The 21,036-nt window shown below is 39.8% G+C and overlaps 1 protein-coding gene and 1 pseudogene across 6 annotated transcripts in view; one reads left to right on the top strand and one right to left on the bottom strand.

The window, feature by feature from the left end:
- The window catches only part of osbpl2b (oxysterol binding protein-like 2b), a 145,984-nt gene that overhangs the window by 59,960 nt on the left and 64,988 nt on the right, over nucleotides 1-21,036 (bottom strand). Inside the window, exon 1 of one of the 6 annotated variants that reach the window (XM_048550027.2) lies at nucleotides 6,856-6,982. The exons of 2 other annotated variants lie outside the window; for them this stretch is intronic. The gene's annotated coding sequence lies outside the window, so the exon portion shown is untranslated. Of the gene's footprint in view, nucleotides 1-6,438; nucleotides 6,529-6,855; nucleotides 6,983-21,036 lie in introns of those variants that run through there. 3 more of the 6 variants (XM_048550024.2, XM_048550023.2, XM_048550025.2) reach the window with 3 other exon arrangements.
- Nucleotides 19,305-21,036, top strand: part of LOC125461570 (histamine H3 receptor-like) — a 57,272-nt pseudogene continuing 55,540 nt past the window's right edge.

Below are 21,036 nucleotides of genomic sequence, written 5' to 3'. Positions count from 1 at the left end.
TGCAAATCCCAGCAGTGCTCATTTAATGCCACAGGAAGTGTGAAAGCTGAACTCAATCCTACTTTAATCAGACAATCCTTTAAAAAAAAGGTGCTGTCACTAGGTAATTATTAATAATGACTGATTTTTCCCACCCCTCCCCAAACTATTCTATTGCTACCTAGCTGACATCCATTAAACCAGAACAGTTTGCATATCATATCTAGATCTTGTGGCCTGCAAGAATCAGCTTCACACATGAAAATAAAATTTACTAATAGTACTGCCCACAAAGCTAACATACATCACTACAGTTTTGACAGAATATCAACTCCAAGCAAACATTTTAACCCTATCAGATTTAACTTTCAGTTTCAACATTAAAATGCTAGCTAGGTGTTTTTGATAACATTCAAAATTGATGATAGACATATTGGATAGCATCCCGTATTAAAATGTTTTCATTTAAAGTTATATTAATGTACATTCTTAGAAAAGGATCAAATAAGTTAACAGAAAGTATAAACATGCGTTTCATTACTTTCTGCTACCTTGGGCTCAGACCATACGAGCCTGACAAATTAGGTGAACTAAACTATTTAAAAATTAAAACCTAAAAAAAGGGCTATTTCACTGAACTATCTTTTGCTTAAGCAAAGAGCTTTTAATTGCATTTACCCACTCTGTTCCCACAACCTTTCAAATTTTTTTTCCCCTCATCTACAATCCAGCATAGTCATGAACATTGACAGGTTTTCCACAAAACTAATCCTGGAAGTGAAATCCACTGCATCCTGACTAATTTCAACAGTCTTGTTTCTTCACTCACTACAACAAACAGCATAAGCCAATATCAACCTACTCAATGGTTAACAGTTTTATGGTTGAACTTCAATATCCTGGAAAATGTTCCAATTGTTTAGAATTGCAGAAAAAATGATGAAAATACATCTCTATTCGTAGTTGAGCTCTCATTTTTAGCAAAGTTACTAGTATGAGCCAATTCTTTATTCAAGCTAGCCTTTTGAAATGAATACAAACTTTTGTCACAAGTTATTGCTCTTGCCATAGGCATTCACTTGAAAATGTTGTACCTACTTCCAAAAATATCACAATTCAATTAAAAATACAACCTCAAAGCATTTTTACAGCAAGAGATCATACTTCAGTGTTTTTCCTGATGCAGCAACTATCACTTAAAAATTACTTTGATCTGGTCTATCGTATCCTAGTGTGTGTTTTATTTTCAATGCTATGTTGAATTCAAAGCTAAGTTATTTTCTGATGAAGAGTCAGACTCAAAACGTTAATTCTGCTTTGCCTCTATAGATGTTATCAAACCTGCTGAGTTTTGCCTGCAATTCCTGTTTTTGTTTCAGATCTCCAGCATCTGCAGTTCTTTATTTTACTTAAGTATTTTCATGCCTCTTCCCAAACCAAGACCTTCAAGCTTCTTCCCCAATAGATAAAGTTCTCAATAAACCAGCTGGTTGTTTTTCGTCTGTGCGGTGTAATTGTAAAGTCGGCCTTTAGAAGTCAGTAGACAACCTTGTTACATGTAGCAGCGTAAATCTTCATAAAATGGTTACATTCGTAAAAGACTTGCAACTGAAAATATCCTTTATCTGAAAACCAATTGGTCCCAAGGTTTTCAGATAAACAATTCCCAACACATATATAGTTGCAAACAGTTTGCAAGACATTTCTTCTATCAAATATCTATTTTAATCAACCAAATCTCTTTATATGCAAGGGAGTCAGTTAGCTGAACAGCTGGTTGTGATGCAGAATGATGCATGTTCAATTCCCACACCAGAGGTCACCACGAAGGTCCCACCTTCACAACCACACTCCTTGTTTGAGGTGTGGTGACTCTCATGTTTGACAACTGGCACTGATTTTTTCTCTAGTGAAAAGTCAGCCCATAGTCCTCTGGGACTTTGGCAATTACTACCACTACGACTTATATCTGAATACATTCAAAAGCCAAAGCACTCAAATCAACCCACTGACATTCCATATTACTCTCCATGTGTACATGATAAAATAAAAACTTTTACTTGTAGTTCCTTGAACCAAAGAAGACCTAGCGAGGTACGTTAGGGAGGACCTTCAAGAGGGGACACCAACTGGCCTAGAATGAGAAAGATTGGTGATGGACCAGGCCGGTGGTGGAGTCTTACTGCCCATAGTCTCATACTTTGGCAGAGGGACAAAGTCTAAGAAAGTAAGGAACAGAGCTAATTTCTAAACACTCCAGATTTTCACTAGTCATGCCTCACCACAGCAAATCATGTATACAGAATTACATGGAATGTTACTTAAAGGCTTGACATACCCGAGCAAATCAACTGATGAACGTTCAACTGGTATTAAAATCTCCTCAAATTGCTTTGCGCTAATCTATCATGCTATCAAAGTCATATGAGAAGAAACTCAGGGCCTTTTAAAGGATAAAGGATAATGCTTTGAAAAATGTAAAGAAAAATTCCAAAAAGGGGACAGTTGTACAAAATAGGAGAAAATTTAATTGTAAGGCATGGATTATAATTAAAACTATATACTAATTGTAAAATTAATTCATTAAACACCCAATCACATGGAAGGTTTTGTATTTGTACCTGTAATTTTGGATAATGAGATAAAGCTAGCACACTAAATGACAAGCTTTAGAATGTGAAACTTGATTTTAAACAAATAAGATTGTATCTGTAAATCTGATAGAACACCGGCATCTTTTCTCAAGTGATACTTATGCATCAAAAAGGGTCAAGGAGGGGTATATAAACTAAATGGCTTTAATGCTTCAAATTTCTTTACCATTACTTTTCAAACTAAAATCTGAAATTTTAGATTCGCCAACTTTAGGTATATTTAAGTAGTCATTGGATAAGCATATGGACGTACATGAAATAGTGTAGGTTAGATGGGCTTCAGATCAGTATGACAGGTCGGCACAACATTGAGGGCCAAAGGGCCTGTACGGTGCTGTAATGTTCTAACCGAACAGAAGAGTATAAAATGCTTTGAAAAGTTTCTATTTAACTTAAATGGCAAGGTAAATACCTATTATTTATTAAAAATACGTTTTTATACTACTTACAATAAAATGAACCCAATTGTTCTTCCATCTGCAACTTCTTTATGAACATATGTAAGTAGCATTTTTGCCTTGCAGAACATTTTTTTAAAATTGATTCACAACATATGGGAATCGTCAGCTAAGCAGCATTTATTGTCTACTCTTAATTGCCCTTAAGCCGCCTTGAACCAGGGTAGTCTTTGGGATGTAGTTACATCCATTCTATTGTTAGAAAGTCAGTTCAAGTATTTTGACCCAGTGATAGTCAATAAGTAGAAGTATAATTCCAATTTCAATGTATAGTATTTTCAGAAACTGGAGAAGCTAGAAGTTCATTCATTATATGCACAATTGTTTCCTTGCTCAGCAGGTGTAGTTTTTAACTCAAGCAGTTTTGGAGTCCAGCTTTACAGAGTGAGGGCAAGTTCTTCACGTATAATTTTCTGCATCTTTGTAAAATTTTCTGTTTGGTTCTACAGCACTTTGGATATTATAATTCCAAAACAAAAAAGCAGGAGCAATTACAATCAATCACAGTCTGCTCACAGTAGCTAAGACACTGATTATAACATGGTCACTGTGTAAATGAAGTTCCACAGGAGTGAAACTTCCACTATCATCATGCATTTCTTGCAAGAATATTTTCTACAGGAGACAGAAACATTTGAATTGATGCAGCAATGCAAACATCGTACCACAGATTAAATAAACAGCCCGTGTGCAAGTTTAGAACGGTCCAAACTCTGTTTTTGTGTGCTTTTTACAAATATTGCTGAAAAATGACATTTTGCTGAAGAACTTTCCCACCAATCAGCACTCTCCATCAATACACCAGACAATATTCTCTTTATATAGGCATTTCTTGAGAAGGCACTGAGGAGTACAAGAGAAAAAGCTCTGACAGATATTGTCTTTCTTTCAGAAGTGTTCAAATTCCAAATTGCTAAACAGTTATTTTTGTTAAGAACATTAATTTGGCTACATACACATGAATAAGCAAGGAAAACAGCAATTAAAAGAGCAACAGTCATTTACGACTGCCCACAGATTTAAAAAAAACTTCAGTAAGTTCCATTTTCCCTGAAACCCTTCAAAATTCTCCTCTTTGTTAATAAAATTCTGACTGAAAATTTTATTGAATTGGCTTCAATGCTTTGCAAATCATAATTTACACACAAAATATAACTTTCCCATACTACCTTTGGTTGCTTTGTTAATTACTGTTTGTCTCTTTCTCCTCTCCATCCCGTCATCAACTCTCCTGCCCCAGAAGCCCGATTTTGATTAAAAACTTTCATGATTTTGAATACTGTCAAATTTCCTCTTAACTTTCTCTGCTCTAAAAGACAAACCAGTTTCTCTAGTCTCTCCACATAACTGAATTCTTTGATCGGAGTCATTTTCCTGGCACTTTTTTATTTAAAAATAATAATTGTTTTAAGTTCCTCCTCCCTTTGATTTCCCACTGTTTTTGGGATCCTTTTGTTGACATTCATTGTGAAGATAAATATTAAATACTTTAAAGTTGCTATTTCCTTGTTTCCTAACATTAACTCCCAGTCTCAATTTCCAAGGGGCCAGCTAGTCTCTCTCATTTTATGTATTGTAGATAAATAATTTTCTTCATTGACAGCTGAATGTCATTTTTGATGTGTGACATTTTTAAAACAGTGATTATATGAATGCTTGGTGGAGAGAGAATCTTGAGGGTTCATATCCTAAACCAGATACTTGAGCACAAAGGAGGATAATTCAGTAAAGTGCTAAGAGAGCTCTGTCCTGGCAGAGATACAATCTTTCTGCTGGAAAGTTAGTTGGGGCCTCATCTGTTCTAAAAGGCAAATACAAGAGATTCCTTGACATAATTTCAAAGACAAAAGGGGAAGTTATCCTCAGTGTCTCAGCTAATATTGATATTTCAAATCAACAGTGAAAATGTCATTGAGTCTTTTTCACAGCAGGCCAAGCAGGATCAGAGGAGCAGGAAGGCTGATGTTTCTGGTCAAGACCCTTCTTCGGAAAAGGGGGAGGGGAAGGGGATTCTGAAATAAATAGGGAGAGAGGGGGGAGCTAAGATGGATAAAGGAGAAGATAGGGTGAGAGGAGACAGGTCAAAGAGGTGGGATTACAGCCAGTGTAGGTGGGGAGTCAGGGAGGGGCTAAGCATAATTTCATTCCCACAGTTCAGCATTTGTTGGTTGTAAATAAAGTTCAGGCTTCTTAAGTGATGCATTATTGTTTTTATTTGGAAGTCAGAAAAACAAAGTTAAGAAAGTTCATTCAAACTCAAAAACAAACACCCAAAATTTATCCTTCTAGCAGCCTACGTCTGGATAAGGAAATTGAACCACAGAACATTTAGGCCTTGACTGAATTACTAGCATGTTGGAGCACTGTTAATTTATTAAATATATTTGATAATGGTCCGCCTGGATACAAGATAAGCTTTAGTTAATATTGTAACGTAAGAGGTATTCATCACTTGGAAGGTAAGTTACAAAGTGTCAAGTTACAGTCTTTAAAACAGTGCATTCAAGTGTATAAACCTCAAGTTTATATTACTGTAACGATATATTCTTGCTCTAGAGTCTCAAATGTTATCACAAAAGCAGGTAATAAAAGAAGGAAACAAGGGAGGAAATAAATCAAGTGTTATAATGTTAAGGACTGAAAATAGATTTGATTTCAGGTGATTCGCAGCACCAACTAGACCTCTACAAGTAATAAAAAGAGAAAATGCTAGACAAACTCAGCACGTCTGGCAGCATCTATGGAGACACTTGACATTTCGAGTCTGGTATGACTTCTTTAGTGTACAGTTTGAACAGAAAAAGGAAACGCTGCGAGGAATACTTCACTATACTATACTGATCACTTGAGCATATAAATAGCTTTTTGACGTGAATATATATTTGCCAGCTTTGTAAATTTTTAGTAAGAGGACAAGGTTAAACGCACGCCCCTTGTCTCTAGACAAACAAAAAAAATACGTGCAAAACATCATACCCTCGCAAAAACTAAAGTGAACTGATGTATGTGCAATCCCGCAAGGGATGTCTAGAGTAGGCAAAGGAGGCCTGTCCGCAGGACAGCTATCCAAGGACAAACGCTCACGTCCTCATTACGGAAAAACACACATATATCCAACCACCCGGCTAGGGACCTACCTCTTCAGCATCTTGCCCCACCATATGACACTTGGTACTACCTGATCATGTCCACTTTATTTTCCTACCCCGCCCCCTACCTTCTTATTTTGGAACCCGTTTGCTTTCGTTCCGGGTTCCTCTTGAAGGAAAACGTGGGATAATTTCCAAATGACGGTCATTTCCCTCAATCATACGTTGTTTAAAACAAAAACAGAAAACGTGAGCTACCTGCCGTGTTGGTCTGCCTTCCGATCAGATCATCCACATCAAGTTGTCAAGTGCTCAGTAGTACCAACAAGGCGGAAACGCAACCGCCCCAGGTGATTGACAATAGGATCGTCCTGTCGACGTGCTCCTTTCAGGCAGGGACACGACACCGTGACGTAAATGAACCAATAGGAAACGGGATTCGGGGAGGGACGGTATGGTGGAGGGGGCGGGGCAGAGAGCGCGCACGGAAGCTGGAGCAGCTCGAGCTTCGTAAACTGCCGCTGCTGCCGCCGCCGCCACTCCGGGCTTCAACCGACGGCGTGATTTGTTTTCCTTTTATGCACGCACAAAAGTATATAATCTTATGGGGAGAGTGCTAGGCAACAACAATGAAGCCTCGCCAACGGATTCACTGTGTCAGGACAGTTTACTCACCGGAACGTGTTCTCGGACCGTCGGGAACCCTATCCATCAGACAACCCCCCCTCCTCCTCCTCTTCCTCGCCAACTCCACCGCAAAACAAACGGCCGAGTGTGGACGGCGCTAATTCCTTCACCTTCTCGCGAGAGTTGATCGAAGAGGGCGGAACTGTTGTCAACTGTCTCGCGGCGACGAGGCTATTCAGCCTATCGTTCCTGTCTCCGCTCTTCAAATGATATTATTACCTAGAGCTAATCTGCTGTCTGCTGCCTCCAATATCCTTGTTTGCGCATTAGTTTTAACTACATAAACCTCCCTTTAGGCCCATTCTGTCTTCAACAGCTCTTTAAATGAATATCATTACCTAGCAGAGAGAGTCGGAACTGCAATGCCGAAGAATGAGGTAACAAGGTGCAGAGCTGGATGAATACAGTCAGCCTTCCTGCTCCTCTGATGCTGCTTGGCCTGCTGTGTTCATCCATATCTACACCTTGTTATCATTACCTAGCAATAATTTGCTGCGTGTACCCTCCAGTACATTTGATTGCACAATTTGTATGCATGTTGCTCCTGTCCCTTTTATTTCGTGAGCTATAACTTTCCTCCCAAGTCTAACATGTGGCACTGTATTAAGCACCTTCTGAAAGTCCACGTACACAACCTTTAACATCATTATCCTCATCAAAGACTTTGTTATCTGTCCCTTGCATCTCCGACGTTCCTCATGGCTCTCAATTTTATTTTCTACCTGACCCCGTCATCTGTACACTTTTCCTTTGTATCTTAATTTCCTTCTCCTTTGTTATTCAGGGAACTCTAGATTTGTTTTCCTATCATTCCCATTTGAGGTTATATTATCTTGACTGTACTTGAACCATTTCTTTGAAGGTAGCCCATTGTTAAGTTGTTGTTTTCCTTGCCAACCTCTCATTGCTGTCAATGATACACAGCTCCATTCTTTGAAGCCCACACTCTACCGATTTTTCTCACTTTGCATTGTAGCATGTAATTTTCTATCATTCTGAGTGCTATGACACAATAGTCACTATCTCCTAGATGTTCCGTCACTGACATTTGATCAACTTGGCTCACTTCACTTCCAAAAACAAGGTCCAACGTGCATCCTTTTTCACTGAACTGGACACTGCTGTAGGAGGCTGCCTTGCACTCAGCCCAGAAACACTTGCTCCATGCTGCCCCTGATATTATAACTGTCCCAGTTTATGTTTGGGCAATTGAAATCTCCCATTATAGCTATTCTATAATGTTGGCATCTGTAATTTCCCTGCTGATCTGTTCTTCTATGTCCTTTCCGCTGTTTCATAGTTTATAGACTGCACTTTTAGTAATGTAATTGTACCTTGGCTCAAGTGAAATTGATTCTGTGTTTGAATTGATTTATTGTTGTCATGTACCTATGTACAGTGAAAAGTCTTGTTTTGCAAACAGTAGAGGCAGATCACAGCATGCTTTGACAGAGTGAGGCGTTCAAAGTTATGTCTGTACAGGAGATGCACAAAAGCAAGGTCAACATTACATGTGATATTAGAGAGGTCTGTACAGCAGTCTAATAACAGCGAGGAAAAAGCTGTTCTCGAACCTAAATAAAAACCAAAAGAACTGTGGATGCTGTAAATCAGGATCAAAAACAGAAGTTGCTGGCAAAACTTAGCAGGTCTGGCAGCATATATGAAGAAAAAATCAGAGTAGCGTTTCAGGTCTGGTGACCCTCAGAGCTTTGTCCTTGAACTTGTCGGGTTTTAAGCTTCTGTATCTTCTGCCTGAAGAAGCAAATTGCAAGAGAGTGTTACCAGGGTGAGTGGGGTCTTTGATGACGTTGGCAGCCTTTCCATAGTGATGAGAAGTGAAGATTACATCCATGGATGAGAGGTCAGCTTCTGTGATGGTCTGGGCTGTGCTCACTTTCTGTAGTTTCTTATGGTCCTGGGCAGGGTAGTTGCTGTACCAAGCTGTGTTGCACCTAGGTAGAATGATTTCAATGGTGCATCTCTAAAATTTGGTGAAGGTCCTTATCGACATGCTGAATTTCCTAAGTCTCCTGAGGAGGAAGAAGCTTTGTTGTGCCTTCTTTGACTGTTATATTTAAGTGTCCTTATCATAGCACCCAAGATATCATCCTTCTCCAACACTACAATGTGCTCCTTAACCAATACTGCTACTTTCCTTTCTTATATTTTCTGAATGTTTTGAATAGCCATGAATATTTAACACCCAGACCTGCCCTTCCTTAAGATAATAGGAACTGCAGTTGCTGGAGAATCTGAGATAACAAGGTGTAGAGCTGGATGAACACAGCAGGCCAAGCGGCAACATAGGAGCAGGAAGGCTGACATTTCGGGCGTAGACCTGCATTTCTGATGAAGGGTCTAGGCCTGAAACCTCAGCCTTCCTGCTCCTATGATGCTGCTTGGCCTACTGTGTTCATCCAGCTCTACACCTTGTTATCTTTGGCCTTCCTTGAGCCAGGTCTCCGGGCTGAAGCCTTAAAGCCAGATGCAGCTCAACATCTCTGCCAATTTCAGGGTGTGACTTTAAAACTAGTTACGATCACAAAGCTTGCCAATATTTCCTCTGCTACAGGCTTAAAGACTGGTTCCACCAACAGTATGTCAAACTTTAAGATCAGCTGCATCCCAAATCAGTTCCAACCAACAGTACAACAGTATTTCCCAGACTTTGCAGCCTTAACTCCAACACCAGCCAACAGCTAACAAATATTTCCAATGCTTGCAGCCATTGCAGCATATCAATACTTCCCAGGGTACATTTAATCAGTTCATATCAAACACCTTGTGTATGTTACTCAGCATAGGAAATTGGCACAGTGGTAATTCATGCTATATGACCACTTGAGACTGTGGCCAATCATGCTGTTCTCTCTCATCTCCACTTTTCCCAAAGCTCCCGATAGCCGATGATTCATAAAAAAATAAAAAGTTTGTGCATTTCAGCCTTGAATATATTTAAAAATATTCTCAATTTGCAGGGATAGAGAACTACAAAGATTCACAATTCTTTCAGTAAATTAGTGCCTCATTTCAGTCCAAAATAACTGACCCGTTGTCCTGTGATTGTGCTCATGTTCTAGATTTTCCAGCAAAGGGAAACAATCTCTGTGTTTGCTATGTTCAGCCCCTTCAGAATCTTCTTATTTTTTCATTTCTCTCATTCTTCCGAAGCGCAGAGGGGATGGGTTCAGTTTACTGATCTAAAGCTGCAATCTTAAAACTAGTTTCAAAGAACAACTTTGCAAGATTTTCCAAGTATCACCTTTGCAGAAAATGGCTTGCCAGTATTTTCTAGGTTGCAGCCTTAAAAAGGATTGCAGGAACTAGTAAAGTTGTTATGAAGGGGACAATGATTTATTTTAAAATGTAAATAAAGTATTTAAAATGGAACACATTTGAGCTGCAATTTTTTTAAAACAAAATGTATAAGTTTGCAATCTTTGTTATTATAAACATCACTCTAATGGCCTTCAAGTTTCTGTTTTAGTTACTCACCATCACTGCTGTTTTATAACCAGACTGTGAATGAACAATGTTTCTAGATTGTAACATCTTATGACACATATGGCTTTGCAAATCTGGACTAAAGTAACCAATTTTTAAAATATTAGAAATTTAGACTTTTTAAAGTAATAACATTTATACATTTTCTTTGATTATTTGTTTATGGTCAACCAAATGGTTGGTATAAATAAATTCTTTATGTATCAAATGTTAATTTATTTAGTACAAGATATTGTCTTTCCATTTATGAAAGCAAGTGAATCATGCCTTGCCATGCACCTATGGTTGACACCTTTCAGTGGCCTACAGTTTTTCTTATGAACCTAGGCCTGTGCTTCCCAAACTTTTTCCCACTGTGTCTCTAATACAAGGCTCGAAAATTTGTCATGATGCCTCAGTGGAAACATGAGGCAGGTTGGATACTTGCAAGTGATATGTCAAGAGCGCAGCTGTTACAATCAGCTCAAAGCTCCATTGCATCTGTTGTTGCTTCATAAAATTTCAGATTTCAGTCACGATCCCTACTTTGGGCAGGCTTGCTATACAGCTTACAAATGACATCCCAAAAGTAGTTACCAGTCAGGAAATGGAAGGGAGAGAGAAACTCAAAATAATTAAAATCACCAGAAAAGTGGTATTGAGCAAATTAATGGAGCTACAATATGACAAGTCACCAGCTCCTAATTGACATTATCCTAAGATCTCAAAAGAAGAGGCTAGTGAGATAACAAAGTGTGGAGCTGGATGAACACAGCAGGCCAAGCAGCATCTTAGGAGCGCAAAAGCTGACGTTTCGGGCACGAAACGTCAGCTTTTGCGCTCCTAAGATGCTGCTTGGCCTACTCTGTTATCCATCTCCACACTTTGTTATCTCGGATTCTCCAGCATTTGCAGTTCCCATTAACTCAGGCTAGTGAGATGGTTGATCTGTTGGTTTTAGTTCTCCAAAATTCCCTCAGTTCATGGAAGGATCCATTGAATCGGAAAATAGAAAATGTTATTCGAAAGAAAGGCAGGCAGAAAGCAGGAAACTATAAACCAATTATCTTAGAATATGCCAATGGAAGATGTTAGAAGCTGCTATTAAAAATGTTATAGTAAGGCACTTGAAAACGCAAGGTGATCAATGTTTAACCAATGCATTAGAGTTCATTGTAGAAGTAATGAGTACTGCACATGTGGGGGACCTGGTGGTTGTAGATTCATAGATGTTAAGAGGCCATTCAGTCTATTGTCTGTTGCTGTCAGCAAGGATCTGACTACAATAATCCTATTTTCCATCTCTTGACCCATAGTCTGGAGGCTATAACAATGCAAGTGAATATCTAAGTACTATTTAAATGTTATGAGCATTCTTCTCAAGTCTCCTCATTTGCTTAGAACATAGAGCAGTACAGACCCTTCAGCCCAAGATATTGTGCCGACCTATTATCCTACTATGATCAAACTACCCTGCGCACTCTACATTTTACTATCCTTCATGTGCCTATCTAACAGTCGCTTAAAATTCGCCAAAGTATCTGACTCCACTATCAATGCTGGCGGCATATTCCACACACCCACCACTGTCTGTATAAAGAACCTGCCTCTAACATCTCCCCTCTGCCTTACTCCAATCACCTTAAAATTTTGCCCCCTCGTAATAGTTATTTCTGCCCTGGGAAAAAGTTTCTGGGTATCCACTCTATCTATTCCTCTCATCATTTTGTACACGTCTATCAAGTCACCTGTCAGCCTTCTTTGTTCCAATGAAAAAAGCCCTAGCTCCCTCAGCCTTTCCTCATAAGACCTGCCCTCCAGTCCAGGCAGTGTCCTGGTAAATCTCCTCTGCACCCTCTCTAAAGCTTCCACATCCTTCCTATAATGACGTGACCAGAACGGAATACAATATTCCAAGTGTGGTCTAACCAGGGTTTTATAGAGCTGCAGCATAACCTCGCGGCTCTTAAACTCAATTCCCTTGCCGATGAAAGCCAGCACACCATAAACTTTCTTTGCAACCCTAACAAATTAGTAACCATCTTTGAGGCATCTATGGACATGGACCCCAAGATCCCCCTGTAACTCCACACTGCTGAGAATCCTGCCATTAAACCTGTATTCTGCATTCAAATTTGACCTTTCAAAATGAATCACTTCATACTTTCCTGGGTAGAATTCATCTGCTACTTCTTTGCCCAGCTCTGCACCCTGTCAGTGTCCCATTGCAACCTATGACAGCCCTCCACACTGTCCATAACTCCACCATGTTTTGTGTCATTGGCAAACTTACCAATCCACCTTTCCACTTCTTCATCCAAGTCATTTATAAAGACCACAAAGAGCAATGGTCCCAAAATAGATCCCTGTGGAACACCACTGGTCACCAAGCTCCAGGCTGAATGCTTTCCATCTACTACCACCCTCCATCTTCTATTGGACAGCCAGTTTTATATCAAGACAGCTAAATTTCCCTGAATCCCATGCCTCCTTACTTTCTGAATGAGTCTACCATGTGGAACCTTATCAAATGCCTTTCTAAAATCCACATACACAACATCCACTGCTCTGCCTTCATTAGTGTGTTTTCTCAAAGCTTTTATCTCTTAAAATCTATGTCCCCTGATTATTGACTGCTCTACCAATGGAAAAAGTCTCTTCTTATCTAACCTATCTGTGTGTCTCATAATTGTATACACCTCTATCAGGTCCCTTGCAATCTCCATTGCTCCAAGGAAAACGACTCTTTTCTTTGTGTCATTCACGTACTTCGTGTTCATTCCCCTACACTGGTCCAAGCCATTAATAAGCACAAGAAACAGCAAGCCAACCAGTATTAAATTTATGGGTTCTCACTGGAAACAGACTTCGACTCACATAAGTATCCTGTGACCATCACATTCTGCTTCCTACCCCTCAACCAATTTAGGATCAAAAATGCCATTTTGCATGGATCTGGTGATCTTTTCCTTTCTTGGTCTTTTTTTTTGCCATCAGGCACCGCATCAAAACCCGTGCTGAAGTCGACGTTGGCCCCATCAAATGTATTATCTTCATAAAGATTCCTGGTTACCCCCTCAAAAAAATCAAATTTAACAAGCATAACCTTTTCTTAAATCCATGACCATCTCTGATTAATCTGTGTTTCTCCAAGTGCAGATATAGCCTCTCCCTTAGAATTATTTCTGATGACATCCCAACCACCAGGGTTAGACTGACTGGCCTGGTCTATTCCTTTTTTTAAATAATGAAACAATATTTGCAGTGAGTCAGTCCTCTGGCACCTCACCCATGACCAAAGAGAATCTAAAAATTCCTATCAGGGCCCTTAATATCTCTTTCCTTGCTTCTGTTAACAGCCTGGAGACAACTCATCAAACCAATAATGTATTTAGATTTCTGAAAGCCATTATAAAAGGTGCCAGGTGAAAAGTTATTTTTCATGGTGTACAGGATAACATATCGAAAAGGAAAGAAGATTAGCTAGCCAATAAGAAACAGAGAGCAACTCAAATGGGTCATTTTCTGGTTGGCAAAATGTAATTAGTGGTGTGCCGCAGAGATCAGTGCTGGGCCTTCAACATTTTACAATGTTTATAAATAGCTTGGATGGAGGAACCAAATGTGGGACTCATTTAATTCATTGCTAATTTTGCTGATGATACAATGATAGATAGCAAAGTAAGTTGCAAAGGATTATAAAGAAATGACAAAGGGTTATGGATAGGTTAAGTGAGAGGACAAAGACATGGAAAAAGCAATTTAATGTAGGAAAATGTGATATTAATCCTGTTGACAGGGAGAATAAATAAAGAAGCATATTATATAAATTGTGAGAGATTACCAAAACTCTGATACGTAGAGGGTTAGGGTGTTCTAGTGTATGAAGCACAAAAGATGCTTCGTATTGCATACAGTATGCAGGTACAGCAAGTAAATAGGGAAGCTAATAGAATATAATAATTGATCACAAGGAGTATTGAATACAGATGTAGGAATATTATGTGTCAGTTACAGATCATGTTTTTACATTCACAGGATTTATTGTTCATCATTAATTGCCCAGAGGGCAGTTAAAAGTCAACTACATTGCTATGGGTACAGAGACACATGTAGGCCAGATCAGTAAGGATGGCAGCTTTCTTCCCTAAAGGGCTTTACTGAATCAGATGGGTTTCCTGACAGTCAACAATGCGTTCATGGTCATCAGCAGACACTTAATTCCAGATTTTTAGTGGATTCAACCTCCATATCTACCACAGCAGGATTTGAACCCAGGTCCCCAGAATCAAGCAATAATACCACTAGGGCATTGCCTACCTTTGACAATGTATGGTGACACCATATTTAATGTGCTGTGCACATTTAGGGAAATATGTCTATGTGTTAGAAGCAATTCAGAGAAAGTCTACTGGACTAATATCTAGAATTGGTGGATTATCTCATGAGGAAAGCTTGGGCATTGTGGCTTTTTTTTCCATTGGAGTTTTGAAGAGTAACATGTGACTTGAATGAAACTTAGAAGATCCTAAGCAGTCTTGACAGAGTGAATGGAAAGGATGCCTCCTTTTGGGGAAATATCTAGAATGAAAGACTACACATTTCTGACAGAGATCAAAATCTTTTGCTCACTGAGAGTCATGTGCCCTTATAACTCTCTTCTTCAAAAGGTGACAGAAGCACAACCTTTGAATATTTTAAAGATGGGGTAGATAAACAAGAAAAGTGAAAGTTTATCCGGGATAGTTGAGAATGTGTCATACAGGTCAACGATGATCTTGTCGAATGTTGGAGGATATTCAGGGAGTTGAATGACTTATGCCTCCCCCTAATTCATCAATCCATTAATATCAATGGAGAAATCCTCCCAAACATAGAACATTTCCCTTAACTGGGAAGCTGCCTCTCTTCTAAGGCTGACATCGATGTGGAGATCCAATGATTCATCCAATCTGCAAACGTTACCTTTGGATGCCTAAGGATAATAGTTCAATGACAGCAACATCTTCTGCATGACTCCGAAATGTAGACTGTGTATAAACACCACGCAAGACTCTTGAGAAGTACCATCAATGTTCGAGATAGATTCACCAGCTGAGAGGCGTACTAACATTAGAATCCTTGAAGCAGTTAATAGCACAAGCGTTGAGACCATGATCATCCAAAACTGCTGGGCTGGCCAAGTGCTTAGAATGTCTGAGTTCTGACTGGCAAAGAAAATCTTCTTTGCCCAACTCAAGGAAGGCTCTTGAATGAGACGAAGACAAAGGAAATGTTTCAAAGAATCCCTGAAGGCTTCCCTCAAGAAATGCAACATAGTTGTCAAAGCATAGCAGGCTTCCATTCAGAAGAAACTGACTTAGAGGATATGCCTGTAAAACTCCTGTTCTCTTTGAGAATACTCATTGGCAAGGGGAAGAACAGAAAAGGAACTAGAGGAAGGAATGTCAATAATCTCAAAGCCAAGGACAACTTCCACTTTACAGAAATGCCTGCCAAATGTGTGGTTAGAGATGCAGTTCTAGGATTGGGCTCATTGCGTGGACAAAGACTCACAAAGCTCATGACCAGTGACACGGAATTTCCTTGCTGGACGATCCAATATGTTAGCAACATAATTGCCTATGATGACTAATTTATATGTTACTGTGGTCACATATGTTTTTCTTTTCCTGGCCACTATTTCCTCGCAATTCTGTAGCGACTCCCCAAAAAGGGAGAGTGAAATTTATATAAGATTGTAATTTCAAAGATTCCTATAAAATCACTATGCTGCTTATTGCATTAACAATAGTATGAAATAAAGTATAAATGTAAGGGTTAACAAAATACAGTGAGGTAGAGTTTCCATTTTGGGTGCAATTAGTAACCTGAACCCAGATTGCCATTGAAATTACAAAGCCAAGTTCTAGTTCAAGTTTTCCATTTAACCAATTTGGATGGCAGTTTACTTCCTTAAAGGACTTTTGTGAACTAATTGGGTTTTAATGGCAATCGACAACAGTTTCACAGTCAACATTTGACTAGTTTGTTTTACTGAATTCATATTCCACCATCTGCCATGGCAGGACTTGGACCTAGGTTCCCAGAACATTATTTACATCCCTGGATTAGTGGTCTAGCAATAAAGCCATTAGGCCATCATCTCCCATAAAATGACGGCACTGGATATCCTGCATTTAGGAGAAATGTTAATTGATGTATTTGAGAGTGGTGACCCAGTGCAGTTTTCTTAATACAGCTAAAATGGGTTTATCACATAAAATAAAGTGATGAAAATTCATCATGGGTAAAGATGAAAAGCAGGTGCTATACATCAAAATTGCATTATTCATTGCAGTAGAACTGAATATCAGATGTGTCTAGTGAGCAAGCAATCCAATACGACTGTCTGTGCCAACATTTGAGATGAATTTCAATCCCTTATATTTTTGTAAGAATTCCTAGTCCGCCAACTTCAAGTAACCCTACGTTAAATCAATGAAAAAGAAATTTAAAAGTGCTTGAGATTTTTACTAGTTTAATTGGTGTGCATTAGTCAGTTTCTTAGTGAAGTAAACTAAGCTTTTAAAATGGAATGAACTGGAGCCTTTTCACCTGCAAGGCAAGTTTTGCTCTGATCAATTAGTGATAACTTTAACAACACACACATCTGACCCTATCTCCATGACTGTCATCCCAAGTTAAAATCTGCCTATGTATTTATTGTAGGACTGCTTAACTCTGTCTCGTTGCTTCCTGATGTTTAAAATGCAGGTATCTAGGTTTGTAACTGCTGGAGTTTATTACTGCCTCCTAGTTATTCCTGGCATGAACACATTAAAATGGAGTCAGTGTCCTAGCTTGGTTATTTAGGAGTAACGAATTATATAGGGATACAAAATATCTAGGCACAGAAGCAGCCATTTAGACCCAACAATTCTTGCCAGTGTTTATGCTGCAATTGAGCCTCAGCCCAGCTGTTCTCATCAAAGTCTACCATTGTAACCATTTATTCCCCTTTCGCTCAAATGCTTCTTTAGTCTCCCTTAAATGCATCCACACCATTGACATTAACCACTCCCTCTGGTAGCAAGATCAGCATTCTTATTACCCTGTGGGCAAAGAAGTTTCTTCCCAATTCCCCATTTGGTTTCTTGGTGATTGCTTTATATTAGTAACTATACGTGTCTCCACAAGAGGAAACATTGGGGAGGCGTTGTTGCTCAGTGATTGGCATTACTGCCTCACAGTACTAGGGACCCAGGTTCAATTCCACACTTGGGTGGAGTTTGTGCATTCTCCTTGTGTCTGAGTGGGTTTCCACTGGGTGCTCCAGTTTCCTCCCACAGCCCAAAGATGTTCAGAATAGGTGGATTGGCCATGTTAAATTGCCTGTAGTTTTCAGGCATGTGTAGATTAGGTGTGTCAGCCATAGGAAATGCAGGATTACAGCGAAAGGGTAGGGGCATGGATCTGGGTGGGATGCTGTCTAGAGGGCTGCTGTGGACCTGTTGAGCCAAAGGCCCTGTTTTCGTACTGTAGGGATTCTCTGATATGTGCTTTATTTCTGTCGTCACCCTTGCACATCTTTTTTAATAAGTTGGTGAGCAGAACTCTGTGCAGTACTTTGAACAGTGGTGTAACCAAGACTCAATATAGGTTCAGCACATCCACCCTCTTTTTAAATTCTATCCCTCTTAATAAAAAGCTTCGTGCTTGGTTTGTTTTGTTTTAATTGGCCTTTCTAACCTGTGACACAACTTTAAGATAAGTGTGTTTGTCTATTAAGATTCAATCGTTGCTTTTTCACACCCAGTTTTTCACCTTCCAAAATCTAAATATCCTTCTAACAAAATATACTGTCTCACATTTGTCGGTATTAAACTTTATTTGCCCATCCTGAAAGTTTATCTATATCTGTCTGTCATCTTCAGAATTGATTATGCTCCATATTGGTGTCATCCTCACACTTAGAAATTGTGTGTTCGATTCCAAATTTTTAATGTAAATTGTGAACACCAGTTGTCTCAACATTAGTCCTTGTGAAACACCACTTAACACCTTCAATCATTCTGAATAACTCCCCTTTACTCCGACTCACTTGCAGACAGTGAACAATCCATTCAAGTCTGGCAACACACTTGGAGAGAAAAACACATTAACATTATGTTAACATTTAATATCAGGTATGACTCTTCTTCAGTTCTTACAAAGCTGAAGAAGAACTTTTGAAATAAATATAATAAATTGACATAAAATACTCTATTTTTGCAGATAGAAAGAAAATGCACACACATTGTTTCAATGTATATATGTATTGTTCCAACAAAGTAGACAGCGGATAGTCTCCAATAGATTGTTTAGGACAATTCCATGGCCAATCAGAGTCAACCTCTTAAAACCAGCCCAGCCTGTCTCTGCCTCCCTAACCTGTTCTTCCTCTCACCCATCCCTTCCTCCCACCTCAAGCCGCATCTCCATTTCCTACCTACTAACCTCATCCCACCTCCTTGACCTGTCCGTCTTCCCTGGCCTGACCTATCCCCTCCTTACCTCCCCACCTATACTCTCCTTTCCACCTATCTTCTTTTCTCTCAATCTTCGGTCCGCCTCCCCCTCTCTCCCTCTTTATTCCAGAACCCTCTCCCCATCCCCCTCTCTGATGAAGGGTCTCGGCCCGAAACGTCAGCTTTTGTGCTCCTGAGATGCTGCTTGGCCTGCTGTGTTCATCCAGCTCCACACTTTGTTATCTTGGATTCTCCGGCATCTGCAGTTCCCATTATCTCAGGCTGAACTGACTCCTGGTTGAAATTAAAATAGTACTTGGCAATTAACTGCCAGGGAGCATTTAACTTGTGAATTCCACAGCAATGCCTCTACCAATCAGAGCCCACTTGCCAATCAGTATTCACTTCTTATGAGTATAACTTGTTGTTACCTTTTATATTGAAAAGAACTACGCCACCGACATGCACACCACAAACAAGAAACTGGAGAATCTCGGCTACACCACCAGCAGCAACCTAGCCTTCCCTGGTACCGTGGTTGAAACCACAGGGAAATCCACCATCAATGTGTTCTGACCTCACCTTTTCATCAGATGAAATCGAAGTTCTTAACCGAAGGCTCAATTTCTGCCCCACTACCAAAATGGACCCCATTGGTCTCATGGCAGTCACAGAGGAATTCAACAGGTGAATGTGGTTCTGGGAATTATACAATAAACCCAAGATGTCAGCAGTGAGCCCAATGAGATAATCAATGGACCGGAACAGTTGACAGCGAGATCCGTGGTGCAACGAAGAAGGAGTCGAATTGGACACCCACAGAAGGCCGCTACCCTATGCTCGATATGTATGCTCAAGCTGTCAGGAGATGTGTTACCGCCAGATTCATCAGCTGCGCTCACAAGATTGCACAACTCGTCAAATGAGCAGAGATAATGGGAACTGCAGATGCTGGAGAATCCAAGATAACAAAGTGTGAAGCTGGATGAACACCGCAAGCCAAGCAGCATCTCAGGAGCACAAAAGCTGACGTTTCGGGCCTAGAACCTTTCATGAAGGGTCTAGGCCCGAAACGTCAGCTTTTGTGCTCCTGAGATGCTACTTGGCCTGCTGTGTTCATCCAGCTTCATACTTTGTTATCATCAACTGAGCAGACTGATCAAGACCTTTGATCCAGAACTTCAGAGTATCCTATGCACTCTCACCCCACACTCATCTCACATAGGAGACTTTTACTGCCTTCCTACTATACACAAAGCCTATACACTTGGACATCTCATCGTATCAGGCAATGGGACCCTGTCTGAGAACCTCTCTGGTTATGTCGAGGGCACCTTGAAACCCATAGTACAAGGAACCTCCAGTTTCTGTCACAACTCTTCAGATTTCTTACAGAAACTCAGCACCCACAGACCAGTCAAACCAGAAACATTCCTTGTCACAATGGCCATTTTGGCACTCTACACCAGCATCACGCATGATGATGGCATTGATGCAACAACCTCACGACTCAATATCAACAACTGCCCATTTCCTGATGCTGTCCTGCAACTCATCCACTTCATCATCGACCACAACATTTCACCTTTGACAATCAGTTCTTTATCCAGATATATGGAACAGCCACATGTAACTTTCTGGTTGGTGATCAGTAATTTGCTGATTTTTATGCGGTTCGAATCATTCCCAGACCCCTGGTTGTGACGCTGGACTTATTTAGGAATGTGAAATGAAGAAGGCAGTAGACAGGTGTTTCAGAGCAAAAGAACCTCTGTGTTTATTAAATAAAAAAGTAAGTGTAATGCAAGAAATAAAGGCAAAATTAATAAAACAGTGAAATTGACACTATCAACTATACTGGGGGCAGTAATTAAATACACTTTAAATTAAACAAAGGATAAACATTATTAGAAGACAAACAGCAGTCTTGACCACAGAAACTGTAATCAGACTTCCAACCTTTAGGGTCCCTGCTGTGTAACCTCCCACCTTCCCTTTCCTGCTAGCTAGGTTGAAAACTTTGGGGTCTTGAGAGTTTCAGCTCACTACTGAGGAAAATACAGTTTTAAAGTGCATCCAGTTGCTATGGTTCTTGCTGTCGATTCTCTTGGCTTGGAACAGGCCTGTGTCAGGAAACTCTTGTCTGGATAGCACTTGATTGGCTTTCCCCCATCTCGGATCTCCCTTGTTGCGA

The sequence above is a fragment of the Stegostoma tigrinum genome, chromosome 19, assembly GCF_030684315.1.
Source record: "Stegostoma tigrinum isolate sSteTig4 chromosome 19, sSteTig4.hap1, whole genome shotgun sequence".
NCBI classification, from domain to species: domain Eukaryota; kingdom Metazoa; phylum Chordata; class Chondrichthyes; order Orectolobiformes; family Stegostomatidae; genus Stegostoma; species Stegostoma tigrinum.
The sequence above is the reverse complement of the archived record's forward strand: the minus strand, read 5'-3'. Positions and strand labels throughout refer to the sequence as shown.